Consider the following 14,727-nt stretch of genomic DNA (forward strand, 5'->3'; position numbering starts at 1 on the left):
AGAGAAGCAGAAAGCAGACCACTACCGAAGGATTCCTAGCGTCGAATTTGGATTCTAAGGCGATAATCCTTCCACCGTACGTAGTAAGCAGGCACCTTAAGTGATCAGCGGCTGGAGTTCCACTATCAGCAACAGTCAAGATACGGGGTGGCCGGTGACAGAATCATCCGATCATGCAACACAAAAATTGATGGAGGCAACACGATGGCTGTCATAACATGAACAGCATTGCAGGTGTCACAAGTTCAGAGCTCATAGGCTGATACTGTAAATATTCAACGATGAACCAGCATCAACAATAATTGAAGGTAAAACTGAACAGGGCTCTTATGTCCATGCGGTGTTGTTTACAGGGACAAAAGTATTATACCTTTGTATGTAAATGAATAGTAAAGCCCCAAACAGCAAAGCGTCCACAAAGTGCAGTTTTTAGGAGCTGACCATTTCTAACGCGAAATGCAGTGGAATGCAGCTCAAGGTAAAGATGTAATAACAGGATTCTCCAAAAACACCAGAGCAGCAATGTCTATACAATGTAGAAAGATGAACCCACAAGTTCGATCTCCGAGCGGGAAGCGATGGCCCCGGTTTACCGCTGCTACCAATTGTAAGAGCGTGAATTGTGAGTCCCTTGTCGGGTGATGTAGCGTGGTACAATCACAACTCTTACTGTACATTCAGACGCGAAGAAATACGAAGTCCACAGTTCGATATTCAGTTCATAACGTGTGTATATTTATTGGTAGTAGATATACACAATCTGTATATCCAGCGTAGAATGACAGCGAATATATATAAGAGCACTCCCGATAAGGTTACAACAAAGCCATCTATCTGATGGCCAGGGAGAATCAGAGTTGAGGACTTCTGCCCAAGACAGGGGCGTCCAGAATGATCCCTCTCAACATGTGAGGGTCAGATATATCAGGGTTAGTAAGTAAGGGGTCTTTAATGTAAGAATTACTTTGGTTACCTGTACTAAAACTAGACAAAGGACTGACGGTGGGAATTGTAAATACAGGAGTCTGGATTGACTTGGGCTTGACCGGGAGAACAAAGGAAAGGATTAAGTATCAGTTTAATGGGGGTTTACTAGAGGAAATGGTATATTGTGCTGGTGGGCTATTACATGACCAGTTTGCTGGGAAGTTCACTGGCATTGCTAATGAAAGAATATAGTTACTTTTAAACTGTGGGAATTGTAAACAGGAGTTTACTGAGAAGTTCTATGACATTGCTAATGAAAGGATGTAGGAACTTTGCAACTGTGGGAATTGTAAACAGGATTTCGGGTGGACTGGATTTCTCAATGAACCAATGTTTAGGGTACCATCTTTCCGTCTTACATCACGTTTTGTTCTTATCTCTTTTTTTTGGGAGAAATTTTAGCGAGCGAGCCGAAAATTTCTGTATTTCAGCTTACAAAACATGGAATTCTTGTCATTTTTTGCTTATTAAATCTTACAATTCTAATCAAGATATAGTGACGGCCTTATAAGTAACGATTTATACCAACAAACTGAGGACTTGAAAAAATACTCCAAATTAGTACGCACGAGTGAGCCGAAATTTGTATACATGTATTTCCGCGCCATCATCACGTTTTGTTCTTATCTCTCCTTTTTTTTGAGAAATTTTAGCGAGCGAGCGCAGCGAGCGAGCCGAAAATTTCTGTATTTCAGCTTACAAAACATGGAATTGTTGTCATTTTTTTGCTTATTAAATTTTACAAATCTAATAAAGATATAGTGACGGCCTTATAGATGAGGATGATTTAAATGTAATGAATCTAGATCTTTGGCGAGCGAGCTTTCCGCGTCATCATCACGTTTTGTTCTTATCTTTTTTTGTGTTATAAATTTTGGCGAGCGAGCGCAGAGAGCGAGCCGAAAATTTTTGTATTTCAGCTTGCAAAACATGGAATTCTTGTCATTTTTTGCTTATTAAATCTTACAATTCTAATCAAGAAAATTAATGGTGACGGCCTTATAGATAACGATCTATACCAACAAACTGAGGACTTGAAAAAAAATACTCTAAATTAGTACGCGCGAGTGAGCGAAAATTTGTATATTTCCGCGTCATCATTATACGTCTTGTTCTTATCTTGTTTGATTTGTTTTTTTGCGCCCCCCACCCCCGTATGTTCGACACCTTTGGCGCCCTCGTTTGATCCAATGGTCGATCGCTTCAGAACGAAAGAAATAAAATTGCAGCCGCTGCTCCGTGTAACATTTTGCCTTCTAACGATGGCATGTGTGAACACAATATACATTGTCATTTTGTCCGCGTCATCATCACGTTTTGTTCTTATTTTCTTTTTTCTCTTTATATGAATTTTGGCGAGCGAGCGCAACGAGCGAGCCGAAATTTAGCTTACAAAACATGGAATTCCTGTGTGAACACAATAAACATTGTCATTTTTTGTTTTCATCTTGTTTGATTTGGTTTTCTCCCCCCCCCCCCCCCCCCCACCCCCACCCCCATTCTCCCTCCTTCCCGGTCCGGGCGAGTTTTTTTTTTTTTTTTCTTCTTCTTCTTCTTCTTCTTCTTCTTTTTTCCCTTCTTTTTTTCTTTTTCTTCTTCGTTTTTTTTCTTTTTTTTTCTTTTTTTCGTTTTCGGCGCCCCCAAAGAGTGGCGCGTGCCCCCCTTGCCCCCCCCCCCCTAGATACGCCACTGCTTAAGACAGCTCCCACCTCTCCTTGGGTACACTTTCTCCCATGATCATTGAACATTTTTCGTTGTTCGCATTTCCGTCGCGTGTTCTTCGTGTACGTAACATGCTGTACTTTAGCAATGATACACACGACATTCGCACATACGTCGTGGAAACTTCGCGCAAATTGCGCAAGAATAGTTTTCGGCTTCATTGTCGGAACACATTCGGAGAAAAACTTTTCCGAACGTTGGATTTTGTCATTCGCGTCCTTCGCAAATTGTTCGGTGGGATTTCACGGAGCACGCGAACGATTTGCGAAGGACGCGAATGGCAAAATCCAGCATTCGTATTTTAGTCTGCAAAAGATCGCCAAACGAACGTGAGGGTTCGGAAGCGTCGTCAATTGTTCGCGAATGTCGTTTTTACTTCGGCAATGATTTCAAAAAGGTTTGAAATTTTTTGCGAACCTTTTCCGCACACTTGGTTGTGATTTGCTCGTGAATAACGTTGTTCTCGAAAGTGTCTTTACAGCCTCGTCATATGCGCAAGACCTTCGCAAGACACGCGCGATGTTCGCATAATGTTCGTGAAACCCCAAACAGACTCCGAAACTTTGGAGAATGTCTCGCGTATGTTACGCGAAATCTGCGAAGTTTTTCCGATCATTTTACGACGTAATCGCAAACTGTTCGCGTACCTTTTGAGACATTCTCGCGAACGTTTGGCGCACGTTTGGGGATGTATGACCTATACGTTTTCTACAAATAAAAATCGTACCATACATCTAAACATCAAACAATCATTAACAACTACAGTAACAAAAGAAATTAAAGACTACCAAAGAAAAAGACATGTTTGATATACAAAAAAAAAAAAAAATCGCAGAATACATTTGATATTAATCTAAAGTATGCAAAATTTCATTTGAACTGTAAAATAGAGGTAATGTGTTGGAGGATGTGGTGGAGAAAAAAAGGAAAAAAAATGTAGGCAAGCACACGATAGAGAAATGAGACAAAAAGAAAGGAGAATAGAGGAACGAAAAAAAAGATCAACTTAAGACAGCTTCCACCTCTCCTTGGGTACATTTTCTCCCATGATTATTGAACATTTTTCGTTGTTCGCATTTCCGTCGCGTGTTCTTCGTGTACGTAACATGCTGTACTTTAGCAATGATACACACGACATTCGCACATACGTCGTGGAAACTTCGCGCAAATTGCGCAAGAATAGTTTTCGGCTTCATTGTCGGAACACATTCGGAGAAAAACTTTTCCAAATGTTGGATTTTGTCATTCGCGTCCTTCGCAAATCGTTCGCGTGCTCCGTGAAATCCCATCCTAGGACTACTTTACACAGAAATTCAGATTACGTTGGCGTAGTTTTTCACATAATCTCTGTAGGTCTCCACTATGTCGAAACAGAACTCGTAGCGTTTCTGGAAAGGAAGAAAAAGACAAAAATAAATGCAGCAGGAACGGATTTACCGTAATAATTCTAAACTAACCGCTCTACCAAGGAAAAAAATAATAGCATGTTAGGAGGGCTAAATTTGCTCTGCATGCAAATCTCTTCTATATATAACGAATCTACTGATAAATCTTTCTTTTTTTTACTGTATGTCCCAAAATCAAACACAAGTCCTCCGATCCAAACACGACCTTGCGTCTGATTACAAACTTATTTTATAAACAAGTTCCGTCTGATATCAATCGTAACTTAAATCTTTAACTTTGAAGATGATCTATGAGATTGCACAACGTTGATCGTTCATTATAGCAAGCAAGGATCCTGGATATTCATTTCATAAAAGGATTCTTTATCATTGGAAAATACGACAATCTTCGGCCTATTTTAGCTATGCCCAAGTCTGCGAGATTACCATCAAAGTATCATGTAGGTAATGTCTGTGAATGAACATGGAACAAGTATACTTTTGAATTCGGTGAATATTGATGCATAAAGACAACAATGCAAGTCAGAAGATAACAAAAAGCGCAGGTTGTTTGCTGAAAGGAATTATATAGGAGAAAGGGAGTATTGAAGTAATTACAAAGACACATTCGTTTGTCAAATACCATCCTGCTTCATTATTACCGAAATACCATATCATTATGACTGATCATACCAAACTATCAACGATGCCCGGCCTTGTCTTGCGAAGACGTTTTACTGCGCTGAAAACATCTACCGTCTTGTCCTGCTTCACTTTGTTGATCGTTGCCATGGCAGCTAGGAATGTGCCTGACTTGCCGAACCCGTCTCTAAAGACCGAATTTAAACGAGAAAATACCAGTGAAAAGAAATAAACAGACATGCGCACGGAACTGGTTTACTGTAAGCAATAATCACGAATACGTAAAAATTATCGGTGTTTCTACAACTCATAATAATAGGCGGTAGGCCCTAGTATCTGCACGGAAATGTGTGAATGTGGGTGTGTGTTTATGCATAATAATTTCCCTATCAAAGTTTTCTGACCGTGATTGCCTTTGTTTTAGCACATACATGGTTTGATTTCCCATCAACAAGAATTGTGCGTCTGTATCACTTGCGAGATAACTGATCGTGAAAATTATTATACACATCGCGGTAAATTATTAGCCTCATAACGAGTCCTATGACTATAGACACATGAAATCAATGATTTGCGTTCAACAAAAGAGTCGTAAAAAGAGAAAAAGCACTTACATGCACACGACCAGCAGAGGTCGCTCTTCATCGTTCTCTTCCTGTACGTGAAGGATGAGTCCACAGAAGTTGCTCTTTGATTTCGGCACACTTCCATTTTTTGGCCATCCATGAAAGTGATACTGAGTGAAACTGTGTCCTTCCTAACGGGAGATCCACAAAACAAAGCAAAACAAACAAAATAAAACAAACAAAATGAAATGAATTAGGCCTAACCAGAATGAAATTAAGAGTGACTACAATTCAGAACCATGTTTTATTATCTTTGTTTGTTTTAGTTATGGCAACCCCCCCCCCACCACACGCACACACACACACACACAATATGGCTCATTGGTTTTATTGAAACAAATCATTAAAAAAGTATGAGATAATGTCAAGAGTACACGCAATTGAACTTGGTTAAGATACATTTGTTATTTTCATAGTCCGTTAAATTTGTTTGTATAGTATTAAAAAAAAAGATAGAAGATAAAAGAAAAAAATAGAGGCGGATTTACCATTGTTTTCGTGGATGTGATATTTAGAACCCGTTTGGTGACAAAGTCTACATCTCTGTATTCTTCAAACAGCTCCAACGTGAATGGGCCGTACGTCTTCTTCCCTTGTTCAGGCCAGTATTGTACGCACGTCTTGCAAGCACCGAAATAAGTGCGGGTGGAGGAATAAAAAATTCATAATTAAATTTTAATTCCACGTTTCTCTCACATAGCACGGCACAAACATACTAAAAAGTAGCACAGACATGTTAAAAGTACAACCAGATATATTACGTTATTCAAATTCACTATGATTCTTGCACACACAAAAAAGCAAATGGACACGCGTATTTGGTGTCTCGTTTTATACAGATGGGTACGTGACATTGTATGCTCATACCTGTGGGGCAGGAAGAATGGCAAAGAAAAAGGATTCTGACCATTGGTGACTTTAAACCGTCACAAAATGAATGCCGTTATGTGATTGTGTATCCGTGATATATCTGTAGCTAAATTTCTCTTTCTTTTTCATTGCACTTCGAAGAAAACGTTAACATAATTGTTCGATTTGCACCAATCAGACAGAGAAATTATACGACTGATTGAGCTCTGATCGGCTCTCCGAGAAGCGCTAAGTACTATGTTCCATTGTTCAGATTATTATTCATAACCTTGAGCAAATGTGGTACAAGTTCGAGCCCACCGTGAAATAGGAACGACACACCATCTTAGATAGTATAGATACTTTGATTAAACTACTACACTCTAGCTTAAATGGGGGGGGGGGGGTAGAAACGAAGAACGGGGAAGATGCATATGAAAAATCCCCGATATTGCTGACGAGTGGATGTTAACAGGCATTAAAGGTATAGCAGTAGGGCTTATTATGTTTAATTACCACAACCAATAATGCCACATTAATCTTTGAAATACTTGGGGTTTCTGAAATATTTTATTTCAAGTCTCAGTAGCAGTGAAAGAATTGATAGTTCATGTTATATGAAATATGGCAGGTTGAAGCAATTAAAGACTGTCTTTTGCATGTGCATTTGAGAACACACATTCATTTAAAAGTACCAATGCTATTGTGTCATGTATTACTTTTTGTTTGATTGAAATTAAGTACAGCGAATAGAATTTAATTAATTAGGCCTTCCTATCGAAAACTAGAATTACTTTTAAATACCTCGTCAATCTCGTCCAAGCACACAACAGCACGACATCCGTAGTTCCAAACGAGTTGTAAAAAGTCAGTAATCATGGTCGGCAGAGGATACTGAGTACATATGTAGGCGTTCTTCTTACCTTCAGACTTAAAAGATTGGGATAAAACGAAAACTTGAATAAAGCAGCGACATTGGTGAATAGATGCATGAACAGATAAAGACTAGAAAAAAAAAAAACTTGAGGGGAAAAGAAAAATAAATTCAAATGATGCCGCAACTAGAGAATGCTGAGCTTTTACTCAAAAAGAAAAGAAAAGAAAAGCCATACCCTTTCTTTCCAAGGTCGTATCGAAAGAGAGTCTTTCCTTGGATTACTAGCAAAGATACCTGTCGGCTGTTTTCGTGTTGGTGGTTTAATTTCATCCGTGGAACAAACGGTTACAGTTCGTTTTTTCCGGAGGTTCGTTATTTAAAAGGGTCGCCGCAAATCAGAAAATAAAATAAGGTTCGTTATTCCGGAGCTCCGTTGATCCTAAAAGGAAATGACTTCGGCACTTTTGAAGGTTCGTTAGTATGCACCTTCTTGTCACGTTTGAACTAATGACACTTAATAATATTTCAGCACTCTCTCTTTTCCATGTTCATTTAGGACAGGATATAACTGTAATGGTTTGACCTCTTACCATGCCCCTAAACGTATTCGGAGGACAATCATCTGATATATTTATTTTTTGTTTGGAGGAGAAGGGGGTTCTTCTATTTTGTTGGATAGAGATGAACTTCCTTCTTTTAGCATGTTGTAGCTAATCACTGTCTATTCTAAAGAAACTTACATCGAAGAACGATGCATTGATGCAGTCATCTGCGCATGTGTAGTCGCCTGTCATCGAGAGGCAAGGTCGTGACCTATCGGCTGGGTGAGTGGGAGAGATAGATAGAGAGGGGGATGAACATTTAATGGCATGGGATGCCGCTGCATATCTATGAAAATTGCTAAAGAAGTTACAGATAAACGTCGGTATTGAGTAAATAGCAGGAACTAATTCTCTGTAACAACAGGGCTTTGTGTTGTGACGTTCGGACCTTATACTGTACTTAATTCTTTCGATCCTGTCCTATTATAATTTTGGCTCCCCTCGTCTAGTATCTATCAACCTCTGAAGGTAATTCAACATAAACATTTAACATACCAGAAATGAATAGCAAAACTTTCGTCTTGAGTTTTATGTTAAAAAAGAGGAAATTTGAGGAGATATGTTATGCGAGACCTTGACATCGTTGCTATTCTTCATCCACAATGTTTCATGAAAATATGTAAAACGTTTGAATTTCAACAACTTTCCTGTTCTACCCTAAATCGTTCAAAATCTTTGTTGTTCTTTTTCGTTTGATTTGGCTCTACTGTTAAATCACTCAAAACCATATCAAACGAGGAGTGGTGAGGCACTTTAAATTTCAGCAGACGTCTCAAGTTAAATCTTTAAATGTGACTCTGCACCTCAAAACAAACAAAAAGTCGCCATACATGAATTTTTAGTTAAGACCAAATTCTGAAAGAGCAGACTTTAAGCTTTAAAATTATGTATAACTCAAATCAAATGGACTCTCCTAACCTATCTAAATATTGGAAAGAAAGCACAATCTCAGGAAAAGTGTGAACTGAGAAAAGAGGTTCTGAAGTACAGTGTCTATTCAAGCGCTTAATCGTTACCAAACCGTGCTGGCTGTGCGATGAATGGGACAAAAAACAGGAAGTAAACCACCAGAGTAACAACAATGACGGGATTATCAAATTAAACTGAAATTAAGCATGCCTCGTTAACACATTCTGTCCATTACTAATGCCAACTTTCAAAGCAGTAGCTCTATCCTGTCAAAAGTCATTAGACTTGAAAGTGAAGAGTGTGGACAAGGTTTTTCAGAAATGAAAAAGGGATTCTCAAGACACACATAATCACACTATTCTACCAAAAATGTTAGAGATAAACTGCTAAAAAAACACACTTTCCTGCCCGTTTTACGATACCAAATTTTAGCATAATCTAAAAGAAGACCCGCTCTTTCAGAAAATATGAAAAAGTCAAGTTCGGCTAGGTTGACCCATTTCACTTATTTTCAGTCCTCACGCAAAATCAGTGTGTGCGACTTTATGTTCGTTTTGAGGTGCACGGTCACAAATATTTTAACTCACAGTTATTTTTGAAATGCACATAGTGAAAGCAAGCCAAGACAAAAAAGCAAGGCATCATCCGCAAACAGACCTGTAACTCCATGTGGAGTGCCATTCTTTCTCACGTTTTCTTGTCTCAGTCCAACAGGGTGAGACAAATCGGTTCCGTCTGGGGTGATACAGTCCAGCAACTGTGTTCCGTATTGAAGACATTATTTAATTCAATTCATATCAATTCGAATTTAATTTCTAATGTTATGTATATTGTTTTCTATACAATTTCGATGAAAACAATCATGTAAAAATACATACATGAAACGATTTCTTCAAAGAGATGCGCACGTAAAAAATAGTCTTGTAGAGATGTGGGCATCTCATAAAATTGAATTTACAGTTTCAAAAAGAAAATGACTATTATGCAAAGGAAATGAAATACACACACAGGCACAAAGACGCTGGGAGGGGGAAGAGACGTAGACAAGATAAACAACATGAGACAATGAGAAAGGGCAGAGAGAGAAGGAAGGAAGGAAGGAAGGAAGGAAGGAAGGACTATAAGAAAGGAAGCAGGGGTCTGCACTCCGTATACAGAGCTATTGTCAGAAACTATCCATTGCCATTGACACGGAAATTAGCATCAAACAGTTATCAAGCAAAGAAGGTGATGAAAAGAGAGAGAAGAAAAAAAGTATAATTTAAATATCATAAAAAACAATAAAAAAATTGTCTTTAGTTTTAGTTTCAATACAATTGAGATGAATTCCGTCTGGTCTCCTATAACAACCAAGGGACAAACAATGCACTTGGAATGAAACTTGATCAGGAAAAATAATGAGTTTGTTGAAAGTGCATGCATCATGTTACAGAAGTTTCCTCTTTTTTGAGCGAATTGTTTAGATCCAGATGAAATTATTTGTCGCGAGAGATTTCCTGATTCCCGTTGTGGCCTAACAAAGATTACTCAAATTGAAGTGGAGGAATTTTGATGACAGTACACTAATTATACGCATGAATGAGAGTACATCTATTTTAACAAACCTTGCCTGTGATAATTTCCTCAAGCCGGGGGGGGGGGGGGGTATAGTTTATGCAGTTGAGTGTGCTGAGTAAATGGGTCGCATTACGAACGAACCGCACGATTATTAGCCTTTTCAAAACAAGCACACCTTCACATAGTTATTATTATTATTATCATTATTATTATTGTTACTATCATTATTTCTTTTTACAGCAGTGGATATTGCTATTGGTACTGTAATCAATGAGGTGCCAGTTCATGCTGCTTTGAAAACGCTTTGTGCAAATTACAAATGAGCTCGATGATTTGGTTTTACATGCAAGAAGGCAACGTATATTCAGATAGGAGCATAACATTAAATCTTCACTGGAAGAATCCAACCTCATACTGCTTCGCCATCTCCGTCTTGCCAGTGATTGGATCAATTGCCCGCCACTTTGACCTGACCATCGCGATATCGGCCACATGACACGTCACAGCTGGACACACTGACCATTGCAGCAGAGTGTCGTAGACCAACTCGTATTGAGACTGTAAAATATAAGGAGTGACATGTGATATGGGGAGAAAAAACAGAAGTCTGTATTCAAATTATTCTCAAAATATTAAGTCATATATCTCGAATTTCAAAAATTGCTTGGTATTTTTCAATCACTTTGTTGTAAATGCACTGTGGTGAAAAGTCAGTGATTATATTCCACTGAAACAAAATTCCAATGATGCTAAATGCAAAAGAAATAGTGCCATCTTAGCTCATGCGGATAATCAAATTGTTGGACTAGTATAAAGTATAAAAAACAAAACATTCCAGTCCTCTAAGATAAAATGAATAGCAACACCACTATGACCAGCTTTAGCTACAGGCACGTATTTTGGTGTGCTTTAAAAAAAAAACAAGATTATTAAACAATGACTTAAATAGGTTTACATGTACGCAGATTGAGAGTTTGGGGGTAAGTTTTACTAATGCTGTCCACAATCTATAAATCACAGCCGGCATTTCATAATGATCACCTGGTCTTGGATCATAAATGAACGCCGTTTCCTCATTTCGTTCACAAAGTTGAATATGTCAACCTTCTTCTCGTGTTCGATCATGGCCATCATTGAGTCAATGGTAACGAAAATACCGGTACGACCGGCTCCAGCGCTTAAAGAAAATGACACAAAGTAAAAAAAAAATGAATATAATTCAGAGCACTATGGAACATAATTCAGAATACAAATCTATCAATAATAAGTGCGACGATATCAGGAAAAGAAAGAAATAGGTCCTGGAATGTATGATGTGCTTTGCATCACATCATGCAAGTCATGTTCTCTGAATAGAATAGATAATCTAAAATAGAATACACTTTCAACTTCCATAAAGCTTAACACAGTTTGTTACCTTTACATGAGACAGAAAGGTTGCTTTAGTAAAGACAGACTCCCTAGTAATGTTGTGTTGGCACAGAGCAATGCAAAAAAGAAACCCTCAGGATACTGAAGAATACAAAGGAATTGGCATGCACATTATCTTGATTATATGTTGTGGTTCTATTTTTGATTTATCTATTTCGCTTGAATTTCTAATTTCATTAGACGTATGGGTAAACTTCATAACTTTTGTTTTAGTATTTTCTTCATCAGATGCAGTCTTTCCTTCTTGTTGATGAAGTGGACATTTCACAACATCCTTGGAAAGCTCGAAACTGGGGACATTAGTTGGGGGCCTAAGGGCTCAAAATGGGTCGTTTGGTTCAGATTCTTCCAAAAGCACCAAATTTGGCTCATAGGTCCCTTGTACCATACTCTTTCGATTTTTGATGGGCGCCAAGACTAAAAACCCTTGGGGCCGCCATATTGGTGAAATCCAATATGGCCGCCATCCGGGTTAAAGGTCAACTGCAGTTAGTACAAATTGAAAAGGTTGATTAATGTTATGAATCCCATGTGGAAGACTTTACAGGGTTAGAGAATGTGATTCTTAATATCATTTCTGCAATTCAAGGTCACTATCACCTCTCAAGGTCACTTTCAAGGTCATATAAGGGTCAAATCAGGCATTTTGTGCATTTTTCGAAATGGCGTCTGTGAGCATTCAACTGCAATTCATTGGTACCCCTATTTTGTCCCATTTGTCATCTTTTCCATACTCCTTCAATGGTCAATTAGGGCCAAGAGCGGTTCCACCCCCCCTTCATATCAGTAATGATTATGACAAATAAATGAAAAAATTATATTTAAGATATATATACATATATTGAAATCTTTGAGCACAGAAAACGAGCTTCCATCGGTTTCGTTTTCTTTTCTCATTTTCTTTGCTCAAAGTTTTCACTATTTATTAATTGTTTCTGGTCAGTTTTTCCTTTCTTTGTTTCAAATATACATGCTTAAATACGGCCGCCATTCTATTCCAAGGTGGCGAATCAGGGTTCAATGGCAAAGGGGATAATAAACACGCCTAATTTTATTTTGTCTTCGTTTTTCCTTCTGACGAGATAGCTGGATAGCCCGTATGCAACTAGCTGGTCAGTTGTATGTACTTGGGGTGGACCACTTTACCGGTTTATGCACCTTGAGTTTTCCGATTACGGAATGCCGATTCGCGATCGGGATGTTTTCATGTGTCTGATGGGTTTGTGATTTTTTCACACAAGGGACTTCCACTTTTTATATCCAAGTGATGAGGTGCAAAGTGTTGTGCCTCTACTAGAGGGGACGGTATGACAACACACACCATTGCTCAGCTAGACTTGAGATAAGTGGGATTTGAACCCGCGCCGGAACACAAGTCTTTAGATCGCAAGCCATACGCTACCGATTGAGCCACCTCGTCACCTTTCATGGTTAATCATATAACTTTCCAGCTGGCAAGCGATATGATTCTCCTCCTGCTGAAATTGGTGTATGCCTGCTCTCCCTTGACAAGATAGCATTTGCTTCTTCAGTGAAGGAAGCAATGGCCGAAGCTTCCAGCTAGGAATCGAGCTCCTCAATCCAGGTCAGACCAGTATTCTAGGGGCAGTTAACTAAATTCGATTATTAAAGTCCTTTAATGGCAGTATCTTATCAGAGTAGGTGAAGACAATTCAGCTGAAGGATTTTTTAAATATTTTTTATTCTCTTTTTATCAAACGAAACCGTTTCTTTACTGAAAGCGCAAATGACTAGGGAAACTGAACACCTATTGATGTTGTATGGGATACTGATCCTGAAGAAAATAATCTTAACATTTTTGCGCAGCAACACTGTGCAGTCCTCTGACAAGAGATGGTGATGGCACCACTCAAATCTCAAATTATGATTGGAAGAGCGTAGCGGCTTCCTGAAAATTAAGATTGAAAAATAAAGAACTGCCCTCATTTATCAGCGCACAGATATCCAAGAATAAATGGGACGGACAACTCATCCTGAGCACCTGATTCGAGACGGAAACATCCAACAGGAATTGTGATTTCACAACCCTTCAGCTTTCCAACAACTTAGATGCGATCTACGCAAAGATATCCTTACAAAGGATGACATAATGTTTTCTGAAAGCATTTTCTGAAAACAGTATACAATCGCACGGATGAGCATAACATCACATTTTCGGTAGTGTGCTTTTTTTAAAATCCCTTTCGGATCTGAGGGAGTTAAGGGTGGGTCGTGGTATTGAAAAGATAAAGGACTTGTCAGCCTTTTCTTGTACAGCATATTTCTCTTCCAGAGCCCAACATCAGGCACTGACAGGGTGCGACATTACTTCAGACCTGCTTCAATGTGGCATGCAAAATGCCTAAGTTGTATGAGTCAGCAAACCAGAGCTCACTGACACATTACTTTAATAATCGTGCTCATGTCCAGCAAGGACTGATGAGCAACAAGGTTTATGGGGCAGCCAGCGTCAACGAGGGTAGGCATCATCTCGTCATAACGTGGGAGCAGATCATCAGAAACCACCTTATTTGCTCGAGCGGCGCTGTATCAACATTTCGAAGATGAGTGCTGCTCCAAGTGAGTTTCTACTGGAATCATGACAGAATGGGTCATGATGTGATCCCTGACTTCATGGAGTGGAGTTGGAGGAAAGATGGCACAGGTACATGGCAATTACTAGTACTATCAGCCACTCTCCGCAATGCTTCAGTACCAATTTTCATTCTTCTGCACCACAGCTGTTTCAAAACATGCATTGGGAGGTGGAAAACATGGAAATGGAAAAAAAATAGTGAAACGAATGAATGAATGAAGGTGAAAATGCACAATGTAGAGCAGGTGTCAGACGAGCCATGGTCAGTAGTTTGATATTGCTGCAAACTTAAAGTGGGGGGGGGGGGGGGGGGGAGGGGATTGAGGGCCTATCTGACGGGAGGAGACATTGTCGCAAATGCCAGCGTCTCGAAGAAATTATTTTCGCTGTCACAATTACTAACGCGATTTCCAGGACGACGTCCACGACGTCTTCAAACAAAGGGACAGCTTATTTGCTTGGAAGTCACGGGGATGTTAGCACGGCTTTTGCAGTCGCAGGGACTTATCAGAGACGTCTTATCTCAACAGTGACTTCTCCCTTT

The 14,727-nt window shown here is 39.1% G+C and overlaps 1 pseudogene; it reads right to left on the reverse strand.

The window, feature by feature from the left end:
• Nucleotides 1–4,022: 4,022 nt before the first annotated feature.
• The window catches only part of LOC139716867 (uncharacterized), a 73,809-nt pseudogene continuing 63,104 nt past the window's right edge, over nt 4,023–14,727 (reverse strand).

Source organism: Diadema antillarum, unplaced genomic scaffold, assembly GCF_040938485.1.
Source record: "Diadema antillarum isolate AM-2024a unplaced genomic scaffold, OU_Dant_1.0 scf00000071, whole genome shotgun sequence".
In the NCBI taxonomy this organism is placed as follows: Eukaryota; Metazoa; Echinodermata; class Echinoidea; order Diadematoida; family Diadematidae; genus Diadema; species Diadema antillarum.